The 14282-nt window shown below is 38.7% G+C and overlaps 1 protein-coding gene across 1 annotated transcript in view; it reads left to right on the forward strand.

Moving 5' to 3' along the window:
• The window catches only part of LOC128685694 (uncharacterized protein C2orf42 homolog), a 72821-nt gene that overhangs the window by 41352 nt on the left and 17187 nt on the right, over positions 1-14282 (forward strand). The gene's annotated exons all lie outside the window — the stretch shown is intronic.

A 14282-nucleotide genomic window follows, 5' to 3' on the forward strand; every position in this document is an offset into this window, starting at 1 on the left:
AAATTGTCATTATATATCGCAAAATATTTGAAAAAAAAAATTATTTTTTCTTACCAAATGTTAGGATTATTTTACTGAGTGTTTTAAACCTAAAAAAAAAATTTGCCATCAGTACTTACCGAGATATAGAGGCGCAAAGTTGGCAGAAAATGAGCGGTGAATGGCAACAGCGGTGAATGCCACCCACCCGGTATTCTTTTATTTACTCCAATTCAAAGGTTTCTTGTATTTTCCAATATTTTTCTTTTCTAAGTAACTTATGTGGCCTGTGAGACCAAAGTAAGGTGCATTGTTCAAATATACACTCATTGTTTACAACACAATAACTGAACAAACATTATCACTATTAGATTGTGTATAAAACTTGTTTACACAAACAGTACAAAGCATTGTTTATTACTATTGTTCCATAATATATATACATATGTACAGTCACTGAACAGTTTCCTAAAACTGCTGCAGCTTGTGGAACTCTTTGAAACATTGGTATATGCAGAGTGGTACTTGACACTCCTCACACATAAAACGAGTGTCTCTGCGTGTTTGTAGGCGTTTTGTGGTATGTCCACATACAAAACACCTCTTCTGAGCACTTTTCTTGAAAGCAGTAGGAGGCAGTTGTATGGGGTAGTGATCACCAGGCCTCAAACGAGATGGCATGTGTTGGTAATTTCGTGGGCGCTGGTCTATTGCAGGTGTTGCTTCTTGGTACTTGACGATTATTTGTCTGATGACTGACAAACAAAATTCACCTTATTTTGGTTTGTTGTTGGTCCTCAACTTGTATATGTTATAAGCATTTAGCATGAAAATATCAAGAAGATGGAAAAAAAGTTTTATATACCACTTATAACTCTTGCGTACACAATCAGCAAACCCAATCTGCATGTCACATTTGTCCACTAAGTGCATATTGATGTTGTAGTCCATCACAGCTGCAGGTTTTAGAATGAGTTCATTGGTCTCTCTCTTGTGGCTGCCAGTGTGTGCCATTTCGTTTTGGTGAACTGATGTCAACAATGTGACATGTTTGTCATGCCACCGAAATGCCATGATGTCATTGGCAGCAAAGGCCTGCACCTCACCTCGCCCAGTGCCAGCGTCGAACCTTGGCATATGCTTACGATTACCGCGCACTGTGCCACACACGTCTGTCATGTTCACTCGCAAGAAATCACTGAGTATCGGGCTTGTGTACCAGTTATCAGTACAGTGGTCCCTCAATTATTGTCCTTAATCTGTTCCTGAAAGTGGGACTATTATCGAAATGGACGATTTTCTAATCAATTTTCCCCATAAGAAATAATGTAAATCCAATTAATTCGTTCCAGACACCCAGAAGTATCAACAACAATTTTTTTTTTTTACCTAAAAGATAGATTTACATGCACAAAAGAATGAACATTCAACATGACAGTAATGGATTTAAATTAAATTCGATAAGTTTAGATTTAGAAAGGACATAGGAAAGTATTGGTTTGGAAATAGGGTAGTTGATGAGTGGAACAGTCTGCCTAGTTGGGTTATTGAGGCTAGGACATTGGGTAGTTTCAAATTTAGGTTGGATAAATATATGAGTGAGAGGGGTTGGATTTGAGTGGGACTTGCAAATGAGTGGATAGAGTTATCAGAGCTTATTTCTTGGGTAGCATTGAGGATTGGGTTGGGAAAATGTTTCGTTAGTGGGATGAATTGTAAAGGACCTGCTGAGCATGGGCCAACAGGCCTGCTGCAGTGATCCTCCTTTCTTGTGTTCTTATGTAAAAATACAAAGGTGGTGGTGGTAGAGTGGAAGCAGTTGTGATAGTGGTTGATAAATTATATGTTGATAAATTATATGTTTCTCACATTCTTTACCAAAGGGCTGGCACTAGAAGCTTTCTTTGGAACCATGGTAGCTTATTTAGCACTTGCAAGCACTAAAATCAATGGAATATTATGAAATATTTCGTAGGAGCATGTAAGGGGACCGTCGCTCACTGGTAAACAATGGCACACTGGCTGGGAAGGCAGGCCCAGGCGGCTCAGAGCGTGAGTACGCGTCCCGGATGAAGGACGATTAGCGAGTTAACGGACCATTTGCGAGCCAATGTTTAGACGAAATAACAGGACTATTTCTGAAATGGACGGCTTTCAGGCCAGACGATTATTGAGGGACCACTGTATATAATATATGCCCCTTACCAAGATATGGTTCCATCATTGTTCGAACCACATCACCAGAGATACCCAGTAACTTCTTGGTATCTCTCAATGTATTATTGCCAGTGTACACAGTGATATCCAAAATGAGACCACTTTTGCAATCACACAGTACAAATAACTTTATACCAAAGCATTTCCTCTTGCTTGGTATGTGCTGCTTCAATGAGAATCTTCCTTTGAATAAAATCAAAGACTCATCAATAACAAGCTTCCTGAAGGGATAAAAATACATGGAACACTTTTGTTTCAGGTACTTAAACACATTTCTGATCTTATATAACCTGTCGCTTCTGTCAGGCCTTGTTTTGTCTGAAAAGTGTAGCATACGTAACAGTATCAAAAAACGATTCACACCTATAATGTCACTAAAACCTAGCGTTGAAATCAGGCATTCTGTTGACCAGTATGTGGTGACAGTGTGCTTATACACATGTGGCATAAGCATTATTGTGGCAAAGAACAGGTACATCACTGCCACAGTTGTGTCCTTCCACTGGTGTAGCCGTGATCTTGGTGAGAGAATTGTATTTGCCATGGTGTGCTCATAGTATGTGTTGGTTTCCCTGACAATAATGTCCATCAGGGGTTCATCAAAGAATAACTGAAAGCATTCTGGTTCAGTGGCACTGTTCCCAAGTGTACACAATGGCCCTATTCCAATTTGTGTTTCATCAAAGTCATGGGGATTGGGAATAAAATTGTCACCTTGCTGCCAATCCCAGATACGGTCTGCTGGTGGGTTCTGGATATTGAAACGTGGTTGTGGTTGTTGTGGGGTTGGGTGAGGCTGGTTGTAGTTGTGCAGAGTCAGCAGCGTCGGTAGTAGCGTGGCCCGCTGCTGGTGCCACATGACTCATGCCACCATCACTATCACCACCACCACCTGCTGACTCACTCACATCATTCATACCCATCGTAACACTATCATCACCTTCACTATCAGGTCATGGTGTAGGGCCATGAGATGTGCTCCAAGATTTACTCCTCCTGCTTGGAACAGCATATGACACACTACCAGACCCCATGCTATGGCATATATACTGCCACTTCACTGGGGAATATTCACCCTCACTTTCACAGCTATAACTGCTTTCAATAGCTTTGAAATCACTATCACTGTCGCTTTCACTGCTCACATCTGAGTCTTGTACATGGGCAAATAGGTTCCTCTTTTATCCTGGTACAGGTGAACGTGAACGAGCCGGCCCAGCACCGGAGGTGGAAGGTCGTGGGTCATCTGGGTTTTCATCACTAATTACGTTATCCTGGGCACTGTTTTCGGTCACACCCACTTGAAAACCATGGAATTCACTTTCACTGACACTTCCATCGCTGTTAGAGCTATCACTTGGGAACAAAAGACCTCCAATCCGCCGAGGAGTGAGGTACTTCTTGCCACGAGGCATGGTGAAAATGGAATACCAAGATGGCGTTCCCACAATGCACCACTGAGTCTCAGATTTTTTTCACAGGGTGCACTCCCACCACTCAGACCCATTCTCTCTCATGTATGCCTACCAGCTTTCTCCTGCTTGATTTGAAGTCGCTAGAATTTACGCGTATAAATACGTCCGAAACAGTGGCGTGTAAGACGTATATATACAACTGAAACAGTCAAAGGGTTAAAGAACATGAGAATAGGTTGGTTGTACCTTACCTTTCATAAGTGGTTTTTAAGAATAAAATTGCAGCATGTTAAAATAAAAACAGATGAAGAACTCTCTTAAAGCACTGATAGGTTTTGTTTATTCTGTTTCGTGCAGAAGCTGTGAGAATGTTTAGAAATATAAAAAGTGGAAATTCCAAGAAGATTGAGGCAAGAAAAATATGTTGTAAAAGGTGGCCAGGGTATTAGTATGTACTTTGTAATGTCATCTCAGACATGCAGGTTATACTGAAAATGTAAATAATATCAGAGAACTACTTCTCTTACATTCTGTTTTTCCACGTTTATTATTCCAAAGTCTCCTATCAAGCAATTGGTACAATACATCTCCAGTCTGTGCTCTGCCAAATATAAGTTAGATAATTTTCTATTTCAGATACACTGTACACATTATTCATGACTGAAAACGACAATTTTCTATTTCAAATACAAGAGGGCAAAGTTTGTACAGCTCTTAAATTTCCAACTCCGTGTGATAAGCAAAAATCATTGGTGGATGGAAAAAGAGCACTCTTCTCATTATTGAATGCATCTAAAACACTTGGTAACATATTTGTATTATCATATGTTAGGTGCAGATGATAGAGTGGGAGAGGCACTGTCAAGAAATTTTAATGAAAATAAGAAAAAATTTTGGATTGAGTTAAACAAGTTAAGAAAGCCTAGGGAAAGTATGGATTTGTCAGTTAAAAACAGAGTAGGGGAGTTAGTAGATGGGGAGAGGGAGGTATTAGGTAGATGGCAAGAATATTTTGAGGAACTTTTAAATGTTGAGGAAAAAAGGGAGGCGGTAATTTCATGCACTGGCCAGGGAGGTATACCATCTTTTAGGAGTGAAGAAGAGCAGAATGTAAGTGTGGTGGAGGTACGTGAGGCATTACGTAGAATGAAAGGGGGTAAAGCAGCTGGAACTGATGGGATCATGACAGAAATGTTAAAAGCAGGGGGGGATATAGTGTTGGAGTGGTTTGTACTTTTGTTTAATAAATGTATGAAAGAGGGGAAGGTACCTAGGGATTGGCGAAGAGCATGTATAGTCCCTTTATATAAAGGAAAAGGGGACAAAAGAGATTGTAAAAATTATAGAGGAATAAGTTTATTGAGTATACCAGGAAAAGTGTACGGTAGGGTTATAATTGAAAGAATTAGAGGTAAGACAGAATGTAGGATTGCGGATGAGCAAGGAGGTTTCAGAGTGGGTAGGGGATGTGTAGATCAAGTGTTTACATTGAAGCATATATGTGAACAGTATTTAGATGAAGGTAGGGAAGTTTTTATTGCATTTATGGATTTAGAAAAGGCATATGATAGAGTGGATAGGGGAGCAATGTGGCAAATGTCGCAAGTATATGGAATAGGTGGTAAGTTACTAAATGCTGTAAAGAGTTTTTATGAGGATAGTGAGGCTCAGGTTAGGGTGTGTAGAAGAGAGGGAGACTACTTCCCTGTAAAAGTAGGTCTTAGACAGGGATGTGTAATGTCACCATGGTTGTTTAATATATTTATAGATGGGGTTGTAAAAGAAGTAAATGCTAGGGTGTTTGGGAGAGGGGTGGGATTAAATTATGGGGAATCAAATTCAAAATGGGAATTAACACAGTTACTTTTTGCTGATGATACTGTGCTTATGGGAGATTCTAAAGAAAAATTGCAAAGGTTAGTGGATGAGTTTGGGAATGTGTGTAAAGGTAGAAAGTTGAAAGTGAACATAGAAAAGAGTAAGGTGATGAGGGTATCAAATGATTTAGATAAAGAAAAATTGGATATCAAATTGGGGAGGAGGAGTATGGAAGAAGTGAATGTTTTCAGATACTTGGGAGTTGACGTGTCGGCGGATGGATTTATGAAGGATGAGGTTAATCATAGAATTGATGAGGGAAAAAAGGTGAGTGGTTCATTGAGGTATATGTGGAGTCAAAAAACGTTATCTATGGAGGCAAAGAAGGGAATGTATGAAAGTATAGTAGTACCAACACTCTTATATGGGTGTGAAGCTTGGGTGGTAAATGCAGCAGCGAGGAGACGGTTGGAGGCAGTGGAGATGTCCTGTCTAAGGGCAATGTGTGGTGTAAATATTATGCAGAAAATTCGGAGTGTGGAAATTAGGAAAAGGTGTGGAGTTAATAAAAGTATTAGTCAGAGAGCAGAAGAGGGGTTGTTGAGGTGGTTTGGTCATTTAGAGAGAATGGATCAAAGTAGAATGACATGGAAAGCATATAAATCTATAGGGGAAGGAAGGCGAGGTAGGGGTTGTCCTCGAAAGGGTTGGAGAGAGGGGGTAAAGGAGGTTTTGTGGGCGAGGGGCTTGGACTTCCAGCAAGTGTGCGTGAGCGTGTTAGATAGGAGTGAATGGAGACGAATGGTGCTTGGGACCTGACGATCTGTTGGAGTGTGAGCAGGGTAATATTTAGTGAAGGGATTCAGGGAAACCGGTTATTTTCATATAGTCGGACTTGAGTCCTGGAAATGGGAAGTACAATGCCTGCACTTTAAAGGAGGAGTTTGTGATATTGGCAGTTTGGAGGGATATGTTGTGTATCTTTATACGTATATGCTTCTAAACTGTTGTATTCTGAGCACCTCTGCAAAAACAGTGATTATGTGTGAGTGTGGTGAAAGTGTTGAATGATGATGAAAGTATTTTCTTTTTGGGGATTTTCTTTCTTTTTTTGGGTCACCCTGCCTCGGTGGGAGACGGCCGACTTGTTGAAAAAAAAAAAATGCTCAATGCAGTTAGGCATAAAAAACAGATAAAAAAGTAAAATGAATGCAAAACACATACAATACAGTGGAACCTCTACTTACGAGTGCATCCATGTGCGAGTTTTTCCAGATACGAGCAGTCACTCAGTCAGTTTTTTGCTTCCAGATGTGAGTGAAATTTCCAGATGTGAGCGGGCCTCAAGGGAGGTTCCTTGATGCTTGTGAGGGGCTCTTGCTCTTGATCTAGGGAATTGGATCTCAGTTGTTTGTTTGACTATCTTATTGAAACTTGGGCAATGTATGATGGAAAGGTGCTCTTCAATGTACACCAAAAATGAAAGAAATCGGGCCGTAAATAACGGAGTTCACTTCTTAGCTGATGACCTCCCATTAGCAGCATATTTTTGTATGGGTTTTTTGGTTGTATTCTCGTTTTTTTTGGTCTCATTTGATAGATTGGAAGATATACAGTAGACCATCATTTAGCATGAGTTTATTTGGCACAATTTGAGTATTGCATAATTGAAGAATTGCGGCACAATTTTATGTAACACGTCGTATAATTAATTTAACACTGTTCAATTTGTGGGAAGGAAAAAAAATTCTCCTTTGCTCAAACGGCTGCCTTGTTGTAGAACAGCTGGGGAGCCCTCCCACCATCCCCAACCACTCCCGGACACCACCCCACCATCCCAGCATTCGTAACTCATAGTGTCCAGTCTTTCTCTGCTACAAGGCAGCTGTGTTTGTGAATTATGTTATGATATTTTAATTACTTTATCTGGTATCTGCCAAGCAATCAGTCATGACACCCAGTAGCCATACCAGTGTTGCTGAAAGTGGCATGAAGAGGTATAAGCACTTAAGTCTTAAAATTAACAAAGAAACAAAGGTATTAGACAAGAGATAACCTGTAGCCGTGATGAAGTGTTACTTTGTACACGGAAAAAGAGGTAAACATGAGTTTGTGTGACTGACTGAATGACTGACTTACTAATTGACTGCTTGACTTACTGAATGACTGACTTACTGAATGACTGACTTACTGAATGACTGACTGACTGAACTGACTGACTGAACTGACTGAATGACTTGACTGACTTACTGAGTAACTTGACTGACTGACTGAATGACTTGACTGACTTACTGAGTGACTTTACTGACTTACTGAGTGACTTGACTGACTTACTGAATGACTTATATACTGAGTGACTTTACTGACTTACTGAGTGACATGACTGACTTATTGAGTCACTTGACTGACTTACTGAGTGACTTGACTGACTGGTTTACTCTCAGAGTGACTTGACTGACTTACTGAGTGACTTGACTGATTTACTGAGTGACTTGACTGACTTACTGAATGACTTGACTGACTTACTGAATGACTTGACTGACTTACTGAATGACTTGACTGACTTACTGAGTGGCTTTACTGACTTACTGAGTGACTTGACTGACTTACTGAACAATTTGACTGACTACTGAGTGACTTGACTGACTTACTGAGTGACTTGACTGACTGAATGACTTGACTGACTTACTGAATGACTTGATGGACTTACTGAGTGACTTGATGGACTTTCTGAGTGACTTGACTGACTTATTGAGTGACTTGATGGACTTACTGAGTGACTTGACTGACTGACTGAATGACTTAAAGTTAGACACTCCAGTACAACCATCAACTTCAGTACCAGATCCTCTACCATCCACCTCAGCCCAGTAGGACCACAACATAACTCTCCACTCTCTTCACAATCATCCACAAACACCAGCACCCACAATTTAAGGTAAGAAATGCTATTATTTCTGTTACATTTGTAGTCTTAAGCAGTGAAAACAACATAAGTACATAAGAAAGAAGGAACACTGCAACAGGCCTACTGACCCATGCGGAGCAGGTCCATGTCCCCCCCGGATTAGACCAATGACCCCCCCCCCCCCCAATGACCCCCCCCCCCGGATTAGCCCAATGACTCATCCAGTCTGATCATCTCCACTCAAGGATGGAGCACTGTACCAGATCCAGCAGCACAAGCTAGTCAGGTCCAACTCACACCCACCCACACCCACTCATGTATTTATCTAACCTATTTTTAAAACTACACAATGTTTTAGCCTGAATAACTGTACTCGGGAGTTTGTTCCACTCATCCACAACTCTATTACCAAAATAGTGCTTTCCTATATCCTTTCTGAATCTGAACTTTTCCAACTTGAAACCATTGCTGCGAGTCCTGTCTTGGCTGGAAATTTTCAGCACGCTATTTACATCCCCTTTATTTATTCCTGTTTTCCATTTATACACCTCGACCATATTCCCCCTAATTCTATGCCTTGAGAGAGAGTGCAGATTCAGGGCCCTCAGTCTATCCTCATAGGGAAGATTTCTGATACATGGGATCATCTTTGTCATCCTCCTCTGCACGTTTTCCAGAGCATTTATATCCATTCTGTAATACGGTGACCAGAACTGAGTAGCATAGTCTAAATGAGGCCTAACCAAGGATATATAGAGTTGAAGAACAAGCTGAGGACTTCTATTATTTATACTTCTAGATAAGCCAAGAATTCTGTTAGCTTTATTGAGAACACTAATGCACTGTTGTCTTGGTTTTAAATTACTGCTAACCAGAACTCCGAAATCCTTTTCACAATTAGTAGTATTAAGATCTACATTATTTAGTTTATATGTGGCATGGTTATTTACCTGTCCAACATTTAGAACTTTGCATTTGTCAATATTAAACTGCATCTGCCACTTCTCCGACCATTGCATCAGTCTATTCAAATCATCCTGGAGTGCTCTAGTGTCCTCATTAGAATGAATTGGACGGCCTATTTTGGTGTCATCAGCAAATTTGCTTATGTCGCTATTTATTCCCTCATCTATGTCGTTTATGTAAATTGTGAACAACAACGGGCCCAACACTGACCCCTGAGGAACACCGCTTGTGACGTACCCCCATTCTGATTTCTCCCCATTTATGCAAATTCTTTGCTGTCTGTTTGTCAGCCATGCCTCTACCCAGGAAAAAATTTCTCCTCCTATTCTGTGTGCCTTAAGTTTCCTCAATAGCCTCTGGTGTGGAACTCTATCGAAAGCCTTACTGAAGTCCATATACACAATATCATATTCATTACCATGATCTACCTCCTCAAACACCTTAGTGAAAAAAGTTAGTAAATTCGTAAGACAGGAGCGCCCTTTTGTAAAACCGTGTTGAGATTCATTAATTAATCTGTGTCTGTCAAGATGGCTACGAATTGCTTTGACAATTATTGATTCCATAAATTTTCCCACTATGGAGGTAAGGCTTATTGGTCAATAGTTCGTAGCCAAGGACCTGTCACCTGCCTTGTAAATAGGTATTACATTTGCCATTTTCCACTTATCAGGCACTATGCCAGTTTGTAGTGATATGTTAAAAAGATTAGCCAAAGGTATGCTAAGTTCCTCTTTACATTCCTTTAACACCCTTGCAAACAGTTCATCAGGGCCTAGGGATTTGTTAGGTTGTAGTTTCTCTATTTGTCTGAGGACCATGTCACTAGTTACCGCAATCGTACATAGTTTATTATCATCCTGTTCTACATAATCTATTATTTCAGGAATATCTCTAGTATTTTCCTGGGTGAAAACTGAGAGGAAGTAAGTATTTAGAATTTCACACATATCCTTATCACTGTCAGTGATCTGACCAGTTACTCTTAAGTGGGCCAATCTTGTCCCTAATCTTACTTCTGTATACCTGAAAGAATCCTTTAGGGTTAATCTTTGAATCCCTTGCGACCTTAGCCTCATAATCCCATTTGGCTTTTCTTATTCCTTTCTTTATTTCTATCTTTAATTGAATATATTGATTTCTTAACTGCCCATCCCCTCTTTTGATATGCCTATATATGCCTCTCTTTTTGACCAATGAGATGTTTTAATCTATTGTTCATCCATTTGGGATCATTTTTGTTAGATCTAATTTCCCTACTCGGAACAAAAGTTGTCTGGGCAGCTGGAAGTATGCTCTGAAAAACATATTGGCAACCAAGATCACCTACCTGACCCATAGTCAGGACATCCCAATTTAGCCCACCCATGTAATTTTTCAGTCCCATGAAGCCAGCCAAGCGAAAATCTGGGACAGAGATTTGATTGCAGTTATCTGGGTAATTCCATGATATATTAAAACTAAGTGATTTGTGATCACTTTCCCCAAGCTCATCATTAACCTCAAGATTATTAATTAGTGAATCTTTGTTGGCAAAAACCAAGTCAAGCAGATTGTTTCCTTTAGTTGGTTCTGTCACAACCTGTTCTAAAAAGCAATCCTGAACCGTATCAAGAAAGTCACTAGACTCGAGATTTCCTGTCATATTGTTTCAATAAATTTGTCTAAAGTTAAAATCTCCCATTATAACAACATTTTCATATCTAGATTCCTTATGAATTTCGTCCCTATCAAGGTTTGGGGGCCTATAAATCACACCCAAAATTAATTTGTCATGTCCCTTGAGAAACTGTAGCCAAACAGATTCTGTGTTCAATGTTTCTAATCTTATATCATGTCTAAGACAACAATTTAAATTTTCTCTGACATACATTGCCACACCACCACCCTTCCTGTTGACCCTGTCAGTGTGGAATAGTTTATAACCCTGTATGTTGCATTCAGAAGGCATTTCTCTATCTTTCAGGTTGAACCAGGTCTCTCTTATACCAATAATATCTATATTACCTACTTCTTCTTCTTTCAACAAACCGGCCGTATCCCACCGAGGCAGGGTGGCCCAAAAAGAAAAACAAAAGTTTCTCTTTTTAAATTTAGTAATTTATACGGGAGAAGGGGTTACTAGCCCCTTGCTCCCGGCATTTTAGTCGCCTCTTACAACACGCATGGCTTACGGAAGAAGAATTATGTTCCACTTCCCCATGGAAAATATTACCTACATTTGCAAGTAATCTTAGCTCATCTATCTTATTTCTTAGACTCCTACTATTTGTAATACAGGTCCTCCATCACAAATCCGGCATCATTGGGACCTGTAATGTGCCGGATTACTGAGTTTGCCGAATTACAGAGTGATTAGGTTAGAATACACTTAATAAAATTAACCAACTTGACTTACACAGTTCATTGAACATCGGCAAAAATCGAACATTTCCGCTACTTTGAGCTCAATTTCAAAGTACTTTTCGTCATGAAAGCAATCAAAATCATGTCTGTTTCTGTAATATATCTTCCATTCTATCAAATGAGTCCTAAAAATTGAGAATACAACCATAAAAACCATACGAAAATATACTGCAAAGAGGCGGCTAATGGCTGAGAAGTTAACTCCCTTATTTGTCATCTTTTTTATTTTTGTTGTACGTTAAGAAGCATCTTTCCATCATACATTGCCCAAGTTTCAATGAGATAGCCCAACAAACAACTGAGAAAAAAAAATATTTACCAAAAATCATATTTGGCAAGCCCAAGCCAGGTACTGGAAATAAGTCACTTTGTCTGACTTCTGGGTTATCCTAGGTTCTCTATACATACACTGCTATGTATGATAATCTATGTAACTGTATTTGTGTATACCTGAATAAACTTATTTATGTCTAGTCTGTCAACTGAGTACAAGAAACCACCCATTCACTTATTTTAACTACCCAATAAAGTGTTCAGAAATTGGCAATTTGGCCGATTTCACACAAGTTTCAACAGATGCCAATTTCAAAATAGGGTCCTGAATAAACAATGCAGACATTCCTGGCACTAAAATAACATTTTCTCTTTTCATTAGTCACAGCTCCAGGCCCCTCTTATATTACTCTTGCTTACCATTTGGAATTTTTATTCACAAAAAAATAGAAGATTTACTGTTATGCAGACTGCTGCATTATTGTAATAATTGTATAAATAATGTCAAGCCATTCTTGACTTCGTACGGGAATTTAGACTTGCAGGTGGACAGTATTGGACGGTGACGTCATTTGTTTACTCTTGAGCTTCGCTAAAGAGTAGAACATTTTCGCTACTGTGAGTGCAATTTCAAGGTACTTTTCGTCATGAAAGCAATCAAAATCATATCTATATCTGTAATATATCTTTCATTCTATCAAATGAGACTGAAAAAATGAGAATATAACCATAACAGCCATACAAAAATATACCGCTAAGAGGCCGCTAATGGCTGAGAAGTGAACTCCGCTATTTATGGTCTGATTTCTTTCATTTTTGGTGTACGTGAAGAAGTATCTTTCCATCATACATTGCCCAAGTTTGAATAAGATAACCCAACAAACAACTGAGAAAATAATATAATAATAATAATAATAATAATAATGTCAATAATAATAATGTTTTTATTTACTACACATACATGTACAAGGTATACAGGCCTAGCTGACATCAATGACATACTACTATATAGAAAGCCGCTTGTTATGCAGAGTACAGTGGAACCTCTACTTGGGAGCGTGTCCACGTGCGAGTTTTTCCAAATATGAGCAGTCGATGGGTCGATTTTTTGCTTCCATACGCGAGCAAAATTTCCACAAGTGAGCAGACCTCAAGGCAGGTTCCTTGACACTGGTGAGGGGCTCTTGCTCTTTATCTCAGGAATTGTATCTCATTTGTTTGTTGGACTATCTTATTGAAACTTGGGCAATGTATGATGGAAAGATGCTTCTTAACATACACCAAAAATGAAAGAAATCTAAGCATAAATAATGGAGTTCACTTCTCAGCAATTAGCCACCCCTTAGTGGTAATTTTGAATGGTTTTTATTGTTGTATTCTCGTTTTTTTGGTCTCATTTGATAGAATGAAAGATAAATTACAGAAATAGATATGATTTTGATTGCTTTCATGACAAAAAGTACCTTGAAATAGAGCTCAACCTAGGAGGAATGGTCCACTGCTTGGCTGTTTCAGTGTAAACAAATGACGTCACAGTATTATTATTATTATTATAATCAAGGGGGAAGCGCTAAACCCGAAGGATTATACAGCGCCTGGGGGGGGATGTGGAAGGCATTCAGGCTTAATTCGGGGAACTGGAGCACAGATCCAATTCCCTAAATCAAGAGCCCCTCACCAACATCAAGGAACCTTCCTTGAGGGGTGACGTCACAGTAAATCTTATATTTTTTGTGTGAATAAAAATTACAAATTGTTTATATAATAATAATGATAATAATAATGATAATAATAATAATAATAATAATAATAATAATAATAATAATAATAATAATAATAATAATAATAATAATAATAATAATAATAATGAAAGAAATCTAAGCATAAATAATGGAGCTCACCTCTCAGCAATTAGCCACCCCTTAGTGTTATTTTCGTATGGTTTTTATGGTTGTATTCTCGTTTTTTTGGTCTCAAGTGATAAAATGGAAGATATATTACAGAAATATATATAATTTTGATTGCTTTCATGACGAAAAGTGCCTTGAAATTGAGCTCAACCTAGGAGAAATGGTTCATTGCTTGGCTGTTTCAGAGTAAACAAATGACGTCACTGTCCATTCCAATATGCAGTCGTGAATGGGTTGACATATTTATACAATTATTGCAATAAGGAATAACAGTAAATCTTATATTTTTTGTGTGAATAAAAATTACAAATAATTTATATAATAATAATGATAATGATAATAATAATAATAATAATAATAATAATAAGGAAGGAGAAAAGAGAATATGAA

Source organism: Cherax quadricarinatus, chromosome 23 (genome assembly GCF_038502225.1).
Source record: "Cherax quadricarinatus isolate ZL_2023a chromosome 23, ASM3850222v1, whole genome shotgun sequence".
Lineage (NCBI taxonomy): Eukaryota > Metazoa > Arthropoda > Malacostraca > Decapoda > Parastacidae > Cherax > Cherax quadricarinatus.